Genomic DNA, 17715 nt, shown 5'->3' with positions numbered 1-17715 from the left:
ATGAAAATAACAAAAATATGATGCTATTACACAACAAAGATTTCACGATATAAATAAATTATGTAATTTTATATAGTTTTATATATAGTTAATTTAATAAATATTTTAATTAATTAATCAACATAATTGATTAACATTTAATTAATCTTTAATATACAAACTATTAATACAAAATGGGAGATTTTGAAGCTATTTGAGAAGTGTGTTTGAAAGATTATAAAGAAAAAATAACATAATAAAGCATATATCGAACTCAGTTCAACATAAAACCTGAATACAGATTAAAACGTTACTCAAGATTTTTACAAAAAGATTACTCTTCAAAAAATATTACAAAACATTTTACTTAAAATGTAAAAGTAGATTTTTAAATTGTTTAAATTGTTAAACAATCATCATTTAAAAGTACGAGCTTGATGTACGCGATGAAACGATTTTATATGTTTAAAATGAAACTAGAATATAATAATCAATGAGAAAATTATATTTATTTGACTGAATATTTTATTTTTAAATATTTTATAAAAATTCAGATGCGTGTGTATTACACGAATAAATACGGTATATATGTATGTTTATATTTTTATATAAATTTTCATTGTTAATATGGAAATACTTATTACAATAAGTTATATAAAAAATAATTGAGGAAAACATTCGTATGATAAGGGGATTTCAGTCTGATTCACACCTGATTCTTTTTAAATAAAATATAATATTTGATGAAAGTACTTCTCCTAAATGATAATTAAAAATCTTATCTATTTATACTTTTTTTTTGTTTCAGATATTTACCTCATGCACGGGGTTTCCTGCACTGGTTAAACCACTAAATAAACTTTATTGCTGGTTAGTATTATTTATTAACTTATTTTATTATAAATATTGGATAATTTTCGATCTACTTGGCGGAATGGTAGCGTCAAAGTTTTTAATCTGGACGTCCCGGGTTCAAATCCCGGTTAGGCATGGTATTTTTCATACGCTACAAATTTCCATTTTCACATTACCACGTACAAGCTTATTTGGTGAATTAGTCTTCAATAAAAAATAATTTTTTAAAAACTATTAAAATAATATGTACTTTAAATAATTACTTGAAATGAATGGTTTGTTACCCCCTACGTTGACTTTAAAAGAAGGCAGAATGTGCTGTGAAATTTAATCCAGTGAATGGATTATTGAATGGAACGAGACTAATAGGCAGAAAAATATATGACAATATTTTGGACGTGGAAATTATTACAGGTGTAAATGTTGGGTAATGGATATTTTGATGCCCTCTTACACAACTGACCCACTTTATTTTAAACGAAGCAATTTCCTATACGGCTATCATTCTGCATGACCATCAGCAAGGCGCTAGGAAAACTCTGGGCGGAATAGGAACCTCCTTGATTCAGTTTTTAGCCGTGGACAATTTACGTTGCTCTATTGTACGCGCAAAATATTTAAAAAATGTGAAAGTTGAGATGAAACCTTAGGGTTGACGCACAGCCAATGTTACCTGGAAGGAATTCTTATGAACCACAAAGTAAATTATCTGTTATAACTTAAATTTATTTATTTGCTGATATTTTGCATTGTTTTTGTAACAACGCTATTTGTTATTTTGAAATAGTTTATTGTTTAGATTATTTTCATCTTTCTTATATCTTTATTTTATTACATTTTTTTTTATCGTTTACTTTTCTTCATTGAAATTTTATAAAAGGAGTTACTTCATAATGTGTTTTTGTTTCTGATTTAGGTTAAGTTTCTGATTTCTTTATTATGTTTTTTTTAGTTTCTAACGTTGTACCTTCATTATGTAATTGTGAATTGCTTCTTCTTTTTTTGACAGTAACAGTCAATAAATATACCTCTTTTTTATTTTAATGATAAATAATAAATATTTAATTTATTATTTCCTTTTTTTCTGCATAATTCGAATAGTTTGAAAAATACTTATATGTATTATTAATTTTAAGATTATAGGTTAAGAAATCTTTCAGATAATAAAGTTTACATTTTTTATTAAGAGATGCGTGTTTAATGTCATCATATTAAAAAAACGGAAATATGTAAACTCTTCAAAGTTCAAATATAATTTTCTGTTTCTGGATAAATTGATTGAAATTCGACAATTTTAAAAACATATTTCTAGCAAGATGTTCTTCGCTGCTAAAAAGAGGTTTGGGAGGCTAGATTTGATCGTTCCTTTCACTAATATCATTTCCTTCCCGTAGATTATTTTCCAATAATTCAATGTTTTCTCAATAAACAGTATTTCATTATGGGGTCTACATTCTATAGAATTCTCTCACCTATTTCAGCCAAATCCAATGACCAATTTTATTTCTCATTTTCTAGATTATATTCGTTTCTGAGCAAGATTTTAGATTAATTCGAATCTCACTAGATGGATTTATTGTTGCATATAAAAACTCTAAATCTGAAAGAGTATCTGTATTAAAAAAAAAATATTATGAAAAATCTTTTAAATTGTTATTCCCTTAAAATGTACTCGCTTATAACAAGATATTTGTGATATTATAACAAAGAAGCCCCTCAAATAATTGGATAATTTCTTTTTTGGTAATTATTACACGACTATCCAGAAAGGAATGTAATGTATTTTAGGGGGTATATATGTTTATTCCACCGTTATAACTCAGTGGCTGAACCAATTTTGACGGGCAGTATGTTCGATCATGTAAGAATTTTTTTCTTCTTGCTCTTATTTGTTGGTGCTGCTTCTTCTTACTTATTGTTCATAAACAAAATTTAAGAAAAAAATCATATGATTTTTTTTTCAAAAGAAAATTTTTAATTGCAGTCGGCTCTAAATAGTAATTATACTATGTTGAAGAGCGGAAGTGTTATAGGCTCTAAACATGGGTATACCTATATATATAGTCAGTAGACTTTTATTGTTCCAGTGATGAGTCACTTGGAACCAATGAAGAGTTATAGAGTTATAGCCAAATAAAATTTTAATTAATGAAATATTTGGATTTTAGGTGATGGCACATCGGTTTGAATCAGACTTCATCTCCTTTTTTTAACGTCTCTTTTTTCATTTAAATATATTGATGTATCAATAATTTTTAACCTCTCATTGTAAAAAAAAATTAAAAATAATTCAATAAAATTTAAATAATTCAATAAAAAAAAGAAAAAAATATATTATTATTATTGAAATAAAATGTTACGTACCTTTTATTTTAAAAGTGTATATGTAATTTTATAGGCGTACAAGGAAATCATGTGCTGTTCACATCAGATTTTTGTTTCATGGAATGTGACATGATTCAATTTAAATTTGTTTTATTTAATTCCAGTATTTTAAATTTATTCCTTTCCTGGTTTTACAGCTCCTAGATTTATGCTACAAGAAAGACAAAAAATAGGTAATAGGTAATAGGTAATAGCTAATCAGTCAAAAAATAGGGTACGGGTTTTTTTTTAATTTCTCGACGTTTCATGACCCAGGGACCCTAGAAAACAATGAAAAAGTAGCGGGATAATGTTCATACGTAAGTATAAATATGTATGTACGTGCGTTGGCGTGATTGAAACTGACTCGTGTATATGCGGCAATTTATTGGTTAAATTTTGAGTTCAATGTCTCCAGGGTGTGGTGGGATTATTAGGGGTGAATTTTCAAAGTTTTGCAAACAATCTCATTTTATATTAAGCTCGGCACTTGCGTAATGCTTATCTTAACATTTTTTTTTAATTTCCCCCTTCCCCAAAAGTCGAAAAAAGCTATATTTTTATTAATTGAGTATTTTTTTGATATTTTCCCTTGGTCATAGTAGTAGTGCAAGTATGCAATTGACTGAAAATAAATACTTAAAGGTCAAAATTGAGGTTGGGGTCAGGTCAGAGTTTATAAATACTGATTTTTTGACATTTTTATAAAGTTTTTGGGTTTAATAGCATTAAAAGTTTAAATAACAATAAACCTTTAGTAAGACATTACAATAAAATTTCATTATAATTCATCCCCCCCCCCCCTAACAAACTAAAAAAGAAATTTCACGTAACTTTTAATTGGATGTACATTTTTCACTGGGAGTTTTCTTAAATTTTTCCATAGTAAACATTGAAAAATCCAAACATTTTCTTGGAAGGTGATTTTGGAGGTGGGGAACAGAAAAAAATTCTGACTTTTTGAATTTTTATTACTTATTTTGGTTTATTTAAACATAAAATGATAAATAATAGAACTTAATTACATAAAATAATAAATAATGTTACAATAGAACTTCATTATAAATCACCTCCATTCAAAAAATGAAATTTAGGTAACGACTTTCAAATCATAATAATAATTTTTCATTATATAGGAATAAATAACTAATGCCAGATAAGTATTACAACATTGTTGTCACATTTTTTTTAATATTAATAATATTTATTCAATAATTTATGATATGATTTTATTTTAATTATTCTTTTATGATTAGTTGAACTAAATAATTCACATATTTTATTTGCAACTGCTCTTTATACTCGTACATAATATCGGAAAATAAAATTAACATTTAAATCATATTTATGAATGTAATTATAAATAACGTATGGGTTGTTTTTTTTGTCCAGTTTTAAACTATACATCTAAGGAATTTCTAATTATTCAATTGAAATATATTTTACACAATTTATTCATATTGACTTTCTATTTATTGATTAATTAAATAGATTGCAATCTTTACTTTCCCGTCTAGCGCTATAGCAGAGCTATAGCTTTATATCTTTAGAAGGGAAAGTATTGTAATCGGTTCAGTTTGGACACCGGATCTTGACGTTTTGACACCTACGAAACTCAAAAAACCAGCAAACTGGATGGAAATTTTCCGAATGTACGCGCGCGCGCGCGCGCGCGCGTGTGTGTGTCTGTGTGAATTTGGTGTCGCACTACCTATATCTTCAAAGCTACTTAACCGATTTTAACCAAACTTGGTCAGATTAATTTTATGTGGGGCATTGATGCTATTAAATTTTCAGCTTAAAAGGTCAAGGAGGTGAGGCCATAGAGCAAGCTCACCTGTACAGATAGGTGATCATCTCGAGATTTCGCCTAATTGAGGTCTTATTTTTCTTAGGTACATTTGTTAACATTTAAAAAATAATATTTCCAAAAAAAAAATTTGCAAAATCGCACCCCCACCCCAAAGAATGCTCTAAATAAACCTAAGTGGTAAGTTGTTTACTGCGTCAATAGTATCCCCTCTCACCACAAGGAATGTTACTGTAGCACTGAAGTTCAGTTGTTGTAGTTGTCTCCATTTTTTCCTCTTTAGCCTCCGGGAATTACCGTCACGTATTACTTAAGAGGATGAATGAGGATGATATGTATGTGTGTAAGTGTAGTCTTGCACAGTCTCAAATCGACCATTTCTGTGATGTGTGGTTAATTGAAACACAACCACCAAAGAACTCCGGTATCCACGATCTTTTATTCAAATCCGTATAAAAATAATTGACTTTACTAGGACTTGAACGCTGGAACTCTCCACTTCTAAATCAGTTTATTAGCGAAGACACGTTCACCACTATACCAACGCGGGTCAAGGTATTTTTTTTCTGGGGATATTTAACTGATTGTTGTAGTTGTCTGCTATGTTGTAACGTCACAGGTGACCAGTAGGATTAAATAAATTAATAATATTTAAAATTTTAAAAAGTATTTTAAGTAACTCCTAGTACTGCCACACCCGCGCTAATGAAACACTGTATGCACGCAGCGCACTTTACTTAGAATCATTGAATTAAATAAAAACAATTATATTTAGATAAAATTATAAATATTTTAAATCAAGTTGTGTATGTGAGCCGTGCATAAAAAAACCGTATAACGTGAAAGTCCTTGCTATTTGTCAGCTTTTTTAAATTTAATTTTTTTAATATATGAAAAAAAAATAATTTTTACAATCATTCAATATAATATTAATTAAAAATTATGCAAACTATAAAGTGAAGGAGATGGGCTACCAATGGAATTCTTTCAGGGCGGAGGTTATGGAAGTCTTGTCGAATGTGGTTGATTTCTATTCTATTTAACGCTCCGCGTTTCGTTACTATTACTGTGTTTTTTTATTGTTATTTTCGTTTTTGTTTAGTTATTAGTTGTTTTTCGTTGTTCAGTTATGTTTCGCTGATTGTTTTTGTTCGTTAATTGTTATTATATATTTACTAGAGCTTATTTGGTTAATGCCTACGGTTGTTAAGGAGTATTTATCCATTGCTAAGGCTTTGTTTATATTTTGAATTTTGTGTTTTTATTTGCTCAGTTGGGCTATAACTTGGGTGCCTTTCACTCTTATTAAGTGTGTTTGGATCAATATTTATGGGTCTTTTACATTTATTGTGGAATTAATTGATTTTGTTGCAATAGCCTTCGGTTGACAAGGCTTGTTACTTTAGTAGCCAAGTGCCCTACCATCCATTGTTAACGGTTTATGATCTGTTCGTCTTTAGGGTCTTTGATCCATGACCGACCCAATACAGTCAAGGGGTACGTCCCTACTCACAGACGAGGGGTTTTCCGCTCCGACCGGTAAACGGGGTTCACGTAGGAAGAAGTCGACTCCAGCGTCTCGGGAGAAGGTTTCTGAGGGAGCGAGAGTGACCGGTCCGTAGTTAATGGATGCGGTGACACGGAGGTCGTTAGAAGCCTATCGCTTGGCCTCCAAGCGGAAGGAAGAAAAGTTTTTATCTACGTTTATCAGAAGACGACGAACGTCGGCAGCCACATCTGCTGCGACTGGTGAAGGCAGCGGGGACGCTGACAAATATGAGGTGAATTTTCCACCAATTTTGTCCAGTAATCAGTAAAGTGTGTAGTGGCCCGGACTGCACCGGCCATTGTTTTAATTGTGGGGAAGCTGGCCACCTCAGGAAGGACTGTCGCCGGGAGGCCAGATGTTCTTCCTGTAATGTGCGTGGAGACGCCCCTGGAGGCCGGAGTTGCAAAAATACTCACGTAACATGAGGATCGGCTGCTGCTACACCTGAATACCATGCGGTTCCGATCTAGGATAGCTCCGTCCGGGGTGGGATTAAAAATTAAGACCGTAGTCCCTGTGGAGGATCCCTTCAGGGGTTCCCCATTTGAGGCAAGGCAACGTAAAGACCGGAGTTTCGGTATCCCCTTGGGGATCTCCTTATTTGAGGCATGGCAAGAAAAGGCCGAGTCCCGGTTACCTGGGTATGGCCTTGGGAACGGCATAGCCGGGCCCAGAGTTATTGACGAGGTGGTTTGAGGCAATGGCATCCCACAGAGCTTAGTTTCTGTTTGAGTATGCGTCTGGCTCTGGGGGGGGTAAATAAAAAGATAAGAAAAAAAATGGAATTCTTTCAAACTATATTCTGCAGGAATGGATACCTATTCTGCGGTACTAAATTGTAAAATATCTATAGAAACGCACATTAATAGGCCTTGAAAAAAATCATATATGACTTAGAAACGCACTATCATACACACAAAGATTGATTATAAATATTTTTACACGCTATAAGCACATTTACTTAAATCATCCCATATAAAATTGCAGTATTAAAAAATCTTCTAACACAATTTAAAATCGTATTAACATATTTTATCAACGTTGGTCTGAATCTTCGATATAGAATAACGATGGGGGAATCAACATGTCACATTTCTTTTAATATTTTGTAAGTTATACTTCTTTTGGCGCGTGAGGAGAAACTGATCAGAGTGTATTTTCAGCAACTTAAGGAAGTTACGCAGGCCCAAGTGGAACAGTTTGTACGCACATGCGCGTAGTGTCTAATTCAGTTAGATGTTCAATGCAATTAAGTGATAGCACGTGGTGTAACAGATATTGAGTCGTAATAAATATATATTTATATGCATGGATTTCAAAAGACGGATATTTTAAACTGTGAATATTTTTGTTCATGTTCATAAAACATTTATTTATATTGCAGCGCATATTTTTTTTTTTGTGAAAATTGTGTATCACGATTTGAGGTTACATTTATATAAGTATTATTTTTTATGAGCAAAATTATATTTTTTAATGACACAGAACATAGCACACCTCAGAAAACTTCTTGATTTTTAATAAATAATTTTAAATTTACCAAAAACAAAATGTTTGATAAAATACACTAAAATAAAAATATTTGCATCATATTTTTCATATCATAAGCCGCTGATAACCTTCGTGGCTATTCAGTCGTCATCCGAAGAATTAATGGAACTAAACTAATCGAAATATATTCGATGAACTTTATTTTATAACAACGAAACTTCAATACTTTTAAACCGTATAAAAAAACTGTATAAAATAAATATTATTTAATTTAAGTGTAATTTATTCAAACTTTTATTCATGATATTTAATGTCGCCTATCGATCGTTTGACTCAGTTCAAATTTGTTTGAATGTGTAAAAAAATATTTTTTTTATTCACGCCAAAGAAGTATAACTTCTTACGTGCGTATATAAGTACACACGAGCTTTATTTTATTTATTAAATATCTCTGTATAAATTTTTATTATAAAAACGTTAAAGGTCATCCATCCCCTCTTAAATTGTAATGATAGAAAAAGGAATATAATTTTGATTGGTTTAAGGCTCATGAAATCTCTTATCTTTCTTTGAGATAAATTTTTCTCTTATCCAGTTGTACATAATGGGGCTGTGTTATGTTGCGGTTGCCAGTCTTATTTAGTGGTTTCAGGTCTTTATATATTTCTAAGCCACGTTTACAATCGCCAAAAACTAATCTTTTTTTTTTCAACATTTTTTATTGTTACCCTCCAGTTGAAATTTTTGTTTTATTGTTTTTCGTAAGTACTGTTTATTTCTTAATTCATTATATTCGAGTATATATATACATAAACAGACATGCATATTTTAATTTTTAATTATTCATTTTATTACTATTATTTTTTTATTATTACTATTGTATATATTAATAATAAATAATTATTCAGTAACTACTTAACAATCGGACTGGTTTTTTAGTTTTAGATTACCGTAGAATTAACTTTAAAATAATTATATTTTAACTCTTTTTTAGATTAATATAAATTGGTTTTATTTATATACATAAATTAATATTTAATATGAATTTATACTTATGTTTTCAACCAGTAATTCTTCTTAAGCTATACTACTTAAAAATTTTTTTTTTCTCGATTTATATAGTACACTATAAGTTTTTTTTTTTATTTTTACACTAATTTTTATGATTACGTGATATTTACTGTTACTAAAACTAAACTTTTCAACTGGATATCAGTTACAACAAGTAGATTATCAACTCTGTAGAAATAAAAGAGAACGAATAAGTGTAAAAATATGGCCATGCACCAAAAAGAAATTAACAAGAACGAAAAACTTTCCTTGCTAGACGGTGGAACACGAACCAGTTAAAACAAATTCGTAATTATAAAATAAAATTTTCTACACTTTTTTTTCTTTGTTTACGTGAAATATATTTAACGTGCCTTAAGAATCGATATTATCCACTATTTTATTTTACGTCTAGACTGTTGGATTTCCAATAACTGCATTAATATTGGTGATGATGCCTTCTCGTCATTCAGAATCTCTTAGTTTCTGATTTACTTGATTGATTATTAATTCCCCGCAGTAATTTACATTTATTAGAATCCACACAGATTTTCACATTTCAGTTACTAACATCTATCGAAAACAGTTCTTCACTAACTTCCATTCTAAATTATTACTTCATGTAAACCTTTTCGTCCATCAAATTTTTAATTAACAAACCTCACTCACGTTGATGTAACAGAGATTGTCTGTTGTGAATTTTTGCTGACTAATCTTCTTTTTTAGTATTTATCTTTTATTTTATATCAAATTACTCTATACATTTATCACTATTTTTATTTAAGTTGTAATGTATTTCTTCAGAACATTTTTGTTTAATTTAAATTCATTATATTACCATATTTTATGATCGTGAGTATGGATGAAAATAATATATCATATTTTTAAATTTGGAGTATTGAACAGCATTACAGTTACATTAGGATCAGTTTTTGGTATTATTAAAATTTTTAATATTTACATTTCTTTATTATTTTTTTTAATTAAATAATATTAAAAAAATCCTCGATTGGTGCTCATGTGAAATATTTTTTGTTTTTTGTTTTTATTAGGATAGGTATCTAAACAAAGCTACTTAATTAAAACAATTTTTTTTAAGAGAGGACAAATTTGTTTTACTTGTTTATTTGTTATACAAAAAATTATGGCATGAGCTTGAATAATTTTTTTTATGGTTTTGTTTTATTTTTAATTTTAATTTAAGTGGATTTGTTTTGGTTGGTTTAATTTACTGTCAAATATTAGGAAGTTTGATGTATTAAATATTATTCGTATGAAAAGAAGAAATAAAAACATGCGAGGTGTAAAAATCTCCCTAGTAATACATGAAAATAACTAATACTGTTATAACAGAAATAAATTTTAAAAAAGTTCTAGAAATTTAGTTGAAGATTAAGAAAGAAGTCTGGTTGAAAGATTTGCTAAAAGATATTGCTTGGAATTTATGAAAAATTTTCTAAAACAAAATTTTAAAATGAAATAAAAAATCTAGGCATATATATTTGTCTCAAATAGAAATCAATCCTTTTCATCTATTGTTCATTGCTCGACAATAATTCCGTAGTTAATTTTATCTTTCTCATTTTTTCAAATCTCTATTCAGGATCATTGAATTTTCAAGCTTTATTTTAAATAAAAGAAGTCTTTCCACGGATGGATTTATAATTCGATAAAGAAAGTGTTTATGAAAATGAAGGTTCAATACTAGTTTTGTTTAGGTTGTGCTTGGAAAAAATATTGAGACACTTTTTTACCTCATGTACAAGATTATAATATTTGATTACTGGTAATCGTTATACTAACCACATAGTTATATCACATTTAGTGCTATAGATAAAAGTTTTGTCATTTAAAACTGATTTATGTATTATGAAATGACATATTTCCGTTTTTCGTCATAGAATATTTTAAATACTGTAATATTGTATCAATAGTAAAATAAAAAAATAAATAAAATTATATTTAGTTCATTTAATGTGTAATTATTCTGTAAATAACTATAAATACGAGGGCGGTTCGGAAAGTAATCTTTTTTTGGCTACAATTAAAACGCTGAATAAATCAAAATATTTTATTATATACTACAGCTTTTAACTATTTTTAAACATAGTCGCCATTTGAATTCAAACAATTCTCATAGCGTTTCACTAATTTATAAATACCTTCTTCATACAATTCAGCCGCCTGGGTCCCTAGCCAGCCTTTAACGACACTTCAAAGTTAAGTTTTCGTGTCATCGAAGTGCTGCGATGCAAGCCATTTAACGCAAGTCTACTGCGAAACTTTGAAGAACATTATGCAAGCCATCCAGAACAAATGACGCGATATGCTGTGATCCGGTGTTGTAGCATAACAACGTTCTTCCTCACAGTACTCGAAGAACTCAAAAACTTCTGAATCAATTCCAACGGGAAATTTTTTATCATCCTCCTTACAGCCTTGACTTGGCGCCGAGTGATTTTTATCTCTTTATTCAAGAGGCATGCGTCACAACACTTCGATGACGAAGACAAACTTTAAAATGCCACGAAGGGTTGGGTAGGAATCCAGGCGGCTGAAGTTTATGAAGAAGGTATTTATAAATTAGAGAAACGCTACGACAAATGTTAGAATTTAAATGGCGACTATGTTTAAAAATAATTAAAAGCTGTTGTATAAAAAATAATTAAAGTTTTAAGTTGTATATATAAATATATTTTTATCTATGCAAGTTTTTTATTTATAGTCAAACGGAGGTTATTTTCCGAACAGCCAGTAATTAAATAAAAAATAACGAGTAATTAATCTTGAATGATGTTACCAACGAAAAACTTGTAGAACTCGACGGAAATTTTTTTCTTTCACATTGTAAATCATTATCCTAACCCTAACAAAGGGCATTTGTATGTTTGTCTGTCTGTATGTGTGTCCGTCCGTTCCCCCTTAACTTACCACCGGAATGTACCGATCACTAGTGGAAAATCCCGATTAGTTAGTACATATCTCGTGATGGTCAGGCATATGCTTCTTATTTTATTTTATTTTTCGCGATTACAATACTTCCTTGTGCGTACAAGGAAGTATTGTAATCACGAAAAAATTCGGTTTCTAGATTTCAATGGAAACATCCATTTTCACCACCCCTGAATCCATTTTGACTAGTTTCGGCATGACATCTGTATGTACGCACGTACGTACGGATGAATGTGCGTAAGTATGTATGTGCGTACGTGTTTACCTCGCATAACTGAAAAAATGATTAGCCGTAGAATGTTGAAATTTTGGATATAGGATTGTTGTAACATCTAGTTGAGCTGCACCTTCTTTTGATTGCAATCGACTGGACCAAAAGTGTCCAAAATTGCCCAAATTTTATTTTGTTTTTATTTTATGTGTATAAATATTATTTAAATTTATTTTATTTAAATTTTATTTTTATTTTTTTTAAATTCGATTTATCTTAACTGCTGTAATAACCCCTCATTGAGAGCTTTTCAACGATATATCATAAGTGGTACTTATTTTCATTGGTTCCAGAGTTATAGCCAAATATGATTTTAATTAATGAAATACTTGGATCTTACAAGAGGAAGGTTTGAATCCGACTTAATTTCCTTTTTTTAACTTTTATTTTAATTTAAATGTATTGATTTATTAGTAATTATTAACCTCTCATTGGAAAAAAAAACTGTTACAATAAAAAATAATTCAATAATTACAATAAAAAAAATGAAAATCTGAAGTTAATAGTGACAAAACTTTATGTACTTTTAAAAATGTGTATATGTAATTTAATAGGCTTACAAGGAAAACATGTGGTGTCCACATCAAATTTTTTTATTTTATTGTTTTTCTTCATAAAATAATGAACTGTAACCAAAACGTAGGGACCGAAATGTACCGATCACTAGCGGAAAATCCCGATTGTTTAGTATCAATTTCTATAGTTAAATTTCTAATCTAACTTTCGTTATATCAAGTTTCATCATTTAAAAAAAATATTTTTACACAAGAGGTAGTCAATTTTGGACACCTAATAATCTGTATGTCTATCAGTAGTACATCATCTATATGCATCGTCTGCAGTTAGTTACAACTAATGTAATAGTATAATAGTATTACTGCCTCAATGAAACAAAGTTTACATCAAATTTAGTGAACTTATTTTTTTACCACCTTCTTCTCCATCACTTAATAAATTATTGTAAAACTTACATTTGTCATCTACATATTTATTCATCGTTATATTCCAGGCTTTCATACTGAAATTCTGCAGACTCATTTAGGCATATTGCAAACAGAATGCATTTTACAAAACAGTCGATGCAGCATGGAAATATATATTTGTGATTAAAAAAAAACCTAGTTGATAAAAACGTATCTATTAATTATTTTAAAATAGCTATAGTGATCAACGGGGAAAACGTTTGTTAAAATATAATTTCAGTTACATTAATTTTTGGATATCTATAGTTGGTGTACATGAATAAATGAGCTGCACTAATAATTAATTTGATCGACACGAATATATAATATATATTCTAGTAAAACTAAATTAACAAGAAAATTAGTTTTATTTTTATTCCATGAAAACATTTTATTGAAGCGTATTCTGAAATATATAATTCATAAAAAGTTATAAAAATATTTTCTGTTACAGGGAAATAGCTAAAAATATCAAAATGTTTACCGATAACATTTATTTCAAATTTTATTTTACTTTTATGGTTTTAAAAATTTTGGTTAACTAAATATTCTTAGCGTAAAAATTGTAACATAAAAATATCTTTTCTCTTAGAAATTGAGAATAGAGACGTCTCTTCGAATTTCCAAAATTTTACGTCCGAAGTAATTTATCCTATATCGAATTTTATATTTATTCCGTTTTATTTATAGCAGCAGCATATATCGCTATAGACGGGAAAGTAAAAGTAAAACAATTGTTTAAATTACCTTTTTTAAAATATAATGATGTTAATAACTCAGGAAATACCTTAATTTGAAATAATAAAAGTGACACTTGTAGGACTGAACATCTCATGAATTTCGGTGAATCGATCGATATATAGTTAAACAAACGAAAATCTTTACCACACTTAAGAAGGGTACGGAAAATCTCTTTCATTTCTCATTAACTTTTCACAGTAAACCTGACATAGACTGCTTGTTTTTTGAAAATATTTATACTGATTTTAGGAGTTGGTATCTCATTTTGAAGAATATATACTCTGATTATTTGTAGGTTATAACATACAATTATACATTCCATTATTAAAAAAATCTGATAAGGACAACACATGACTTCTTTGTACGCCTATTAAATTTATACATTTTTTTTAAAATGAAAAGTACATAAAATTTTATTTCATTAAAATCTACTTTCTTTTTTTTTGTTATTGAACTATTATTCATCATCATTTTTTTTTTACAATGAGAGGTTAATAATTATTAATAAATCAATATATTTAAAATTAAAATAAAAAAACAAAAAAAAAATTAAAAAAAAGCAAGATGAAGTCTGATTCAAACCGATTGCCTTCCCCTAAGATCTAAATACTTCATTAATTAAAATTTTATGGGATATAACTCTGAAACCAATGAAAATAAGTACTACTTATGATATACTCGTATTGTTAAAAAGCTCTCAATGAAGGCTTATTACTGTAGTTAAAAAAAGTCCAAAATCCAATTTTTTTTGGATTTTGGGCTTTTTTGGACACTTTTGGTTCAGTCGATTGCAATGAAAAAAGAGTGAACAACTAGATGTTACAACAGTCCTAAATTCAAAATTTCAACATCACACGGCTAATTGTTTTTGAATTATACGAGATACGTATAATACATACGTACGTACGTACAGACGTCAAGCTGAAACTAGTGAAAATGGATTTAGGGATGGTTAAAATGGATATTTCCGTTGAAATCTGAAAACCGAAATTTTTCGCGATCACAATATTTTCTTTACTTCATAAAAGGAAATAAAAATATACTTCGATTTTACCAAATAATAGATTATTTTTCGTAATTTTGTACAATTATTTCAAATTTTACACATTATTTATCAAAAACAGAATACAGTTGCTACTTGATACGAATTATTGCATTAATTATAGTAGTTATTTATGGTTTATATTCATGTTTTTATCATTTTCCATTAAATAAGTTTAAATTAGTTTTGATTATTAATTCATATACTTTAGAAATATTCTGAAAAGTAAATTAGAAAATTTTAACGTCAAAAACGTAGTTAGTAGCTTTTAAAATGGTTGTCAGTTAATATTATTTAATTTTCTTCAGAAAACTAAAATTAATAAAAAAAAGAAAGAATCTTTCTTAAGCTTAATTATCACGAAATTACTTTTCAAGTTATATAATACTTTTAATGACACAGTTATTAATCTTTTTTGTTTAAAAACGATTTCTTGCCTGTTGTATACTTTCTTTTCAATTTAGTGTTAATTTGTTCATTCATTCTCCACCTGTTATTTAATCAAGAATTGATTTATTTCTTTGCAAAGTAACACTATACTTGTTTAATGTGATAAGAACAAATTTAATTTGTTTTTACTTAATTGTATGAATAAAATAGAACATGAATAAAATAGAAGTAAATACTTGAGTGCGCGCGTATTTATGTCCAAACAAATTTATGTATAACGTAAATTCTTTTTATTTTTATAGTAATATAAAGATTGTTTATTAATATTCATGACTATATTATTAAATTACAGAATTTTTTTAATGCTTGTTTTATTGCAATTTAAATACTCTTCTTTAGCAAGGGAGGAATTTCAAATGCAAAGATGTAGCCAACGTTACAAACTGATTCCAACGCGTTACACTAATTCTTCATCCAGAATTTTAATCAGAAATAAATGTTCAATACTGTATTTTATATTTGTATTATACTTAGGTTAATATTAAAATCAATATCATAAACCGAACAAAATATGTTATAATTTATTTATTCTTTGAAATAAAATTGTTCGTTGTACTGGGATATTCAATAGGGCAAGTCTTGCCATGGCTGCTTTCCACTTGTTCTTGTTGTGTGCAATTGTTTTTTTTTTCCTTTTATTTTCCTATTTCCACAGCCTTATCAATCAACTGAAATATTCTTCTTCCCCTTTCTCTCTTTACATTTACCAATCTTTCAGCTGAATTTATTAGTAAGTACTTTCTTCTCATACAGTGTCCTAGTCAGTTCTTTTTCCTGCTTAAAATGGTATTTAACATATTCCTTTCCTCTTCTATTCTTTGCAGCACCTCCTCATTCGTTACTCGATACTTCCAACAGACGTTTACCATTTACGCCATACCCACATCTCAAACACCTCAATTCGTCATTTGTCTTCTTTTCTTAAAGTCCACGTTTCCGCACCATACTGCACAACACTCCAAATGAAACATCTTCCCAATTTCTTCCTTAAATCTAAATTTAATCTCCCACATAGCAAACTACTTTTCCTACTAAGTGCCTCCTTACCCATTGTTCTCCTTTTGATTTCTGTGGGACTGTTAAGATCTTCCATTATGAGGCTATCCAAGTATTTAATTTTACCATCTGCTCTAGTATGTCAGTCTCAGTTCCTACTTTAATATTTTCATCTTTGCCACCTAATACCATAAATTTTGTTTTCTTTTTATTAATTTTCATCCATAGATTTTCACAAGCCTTATTTAGATTGTTAAGTATTTCATTTAACTTTGTTACACTTTCTACCAACACCACCATGTTATCAGCAAATCGTATATCTTCTATTCTTCTGCCACCCCTCTATTACCCTTCAAACCATTGTTGATTTCTTCTATATTAATATTGAATAGTGTAGGTGACATGCAGCATCCTTGTTGCACTCCCCTTCCTATTTCTGTCTTTTATGTTGTTTCACATACTATTCTTACTTTTATTTTATGCCTCATGTACAATTCTTTCATAAGTCTTTTATCTTGCCAATCAATTCATTTATTTTTCAAAATTATCATAAGTTTATCCCATCTTACTCTATCAAAAGCTTTCTCAAGGTCTACAAACGCAACATATACGGTTCTCTTTTCCATATATCTTTCACCAATAATTCGAAGCAGTCCTATGGTATCCCTATTTTCAACTCCCTTTCTAAAGCCGTATTGTTCTTCTGCAATATTTTCAATTTATTTTACAACCTCCTGTTCAGATTTCTTTGTAAGATTTTTGTGTATACAAAATCAAACTAATAGTAAGGTATTAATCACACTTTCTAGCATTAAATTTCTTTGGTAATGGCACCATTATTGTATCCAGAAAGTCTGTAGGCCATCTATTCTTATCATATATTTTATTGCACAATATTAATATAATAATAAAATGAATTTATTGCACCGATCCAACAATAAAATTTCTCAATTCTCTCCATGAGCTTTAAACAACACAATCAGCAATTCATCACATCCTCCAGCTTTTCCATTAGCCATCGCTTTTATGGTGATATTTACTTCACATTTTAATATACTATAACCATTGTGATCTTCATGAATTTTGTTCTCTTCTATTCCTAGATCTATTTCCCATGGCCTATCATTCAGTGCATATAAATCCTTTATGTACTCTTCCCATATCTTTCTCATTTTATTCCTCTCAGTTACTATGTCCTTGTTG

The 17715-nt window shown here is 29.0% G+C and overlaps 1 protein-coding gene across 7 annotated transcripts in view; it reads left to right on the top strand.

The window, feature by feature from the left end:
- LOC142321485 (high affinity cAMP-specific and IBMX-insensitive 3',5'-cyclic phosphodiesterase 8-like) overlaps nucleotides 1-17715 on the top strand; it is a 1158933-nt gene that overhangs the window by 655144 nt on the left and 486074 nt on the right. For all 7 annotated transcript variants that reach the window (XM_075359602.1, XM_075359603.1, XM_075359607.1 and 4 more), the window contains one exon: nucleotides 788-849. The gene's annotated coding sequence lies outside the window, so the exon portion shown is untranslated. The remainder of the gene's footprint in view (nucleotides 1-787; nucleotides 850-17715) is intronic.

The sequence above is a fragment of the Lycorma delicatula genome, chromosome 3, assembly GCF_047948215.1.
Source record: "Lycorma delicatula isolate Av1 chromosome 3, ASM4794821v1, whole genome shotgun sequence".
In the NCBI taxonomy this organism is placed as follows: Eukaryota; Metazoa; Arthropoda; class Insecta; order Hemiptera; family Fulgoridae; genus Lycorma; species Lycorma delicatula.
The sequence above is the reverse complement of the archived record's forward strand: the minus strand, read 5'-3'. Positions and strand labels throughout refer to the sequence as shown.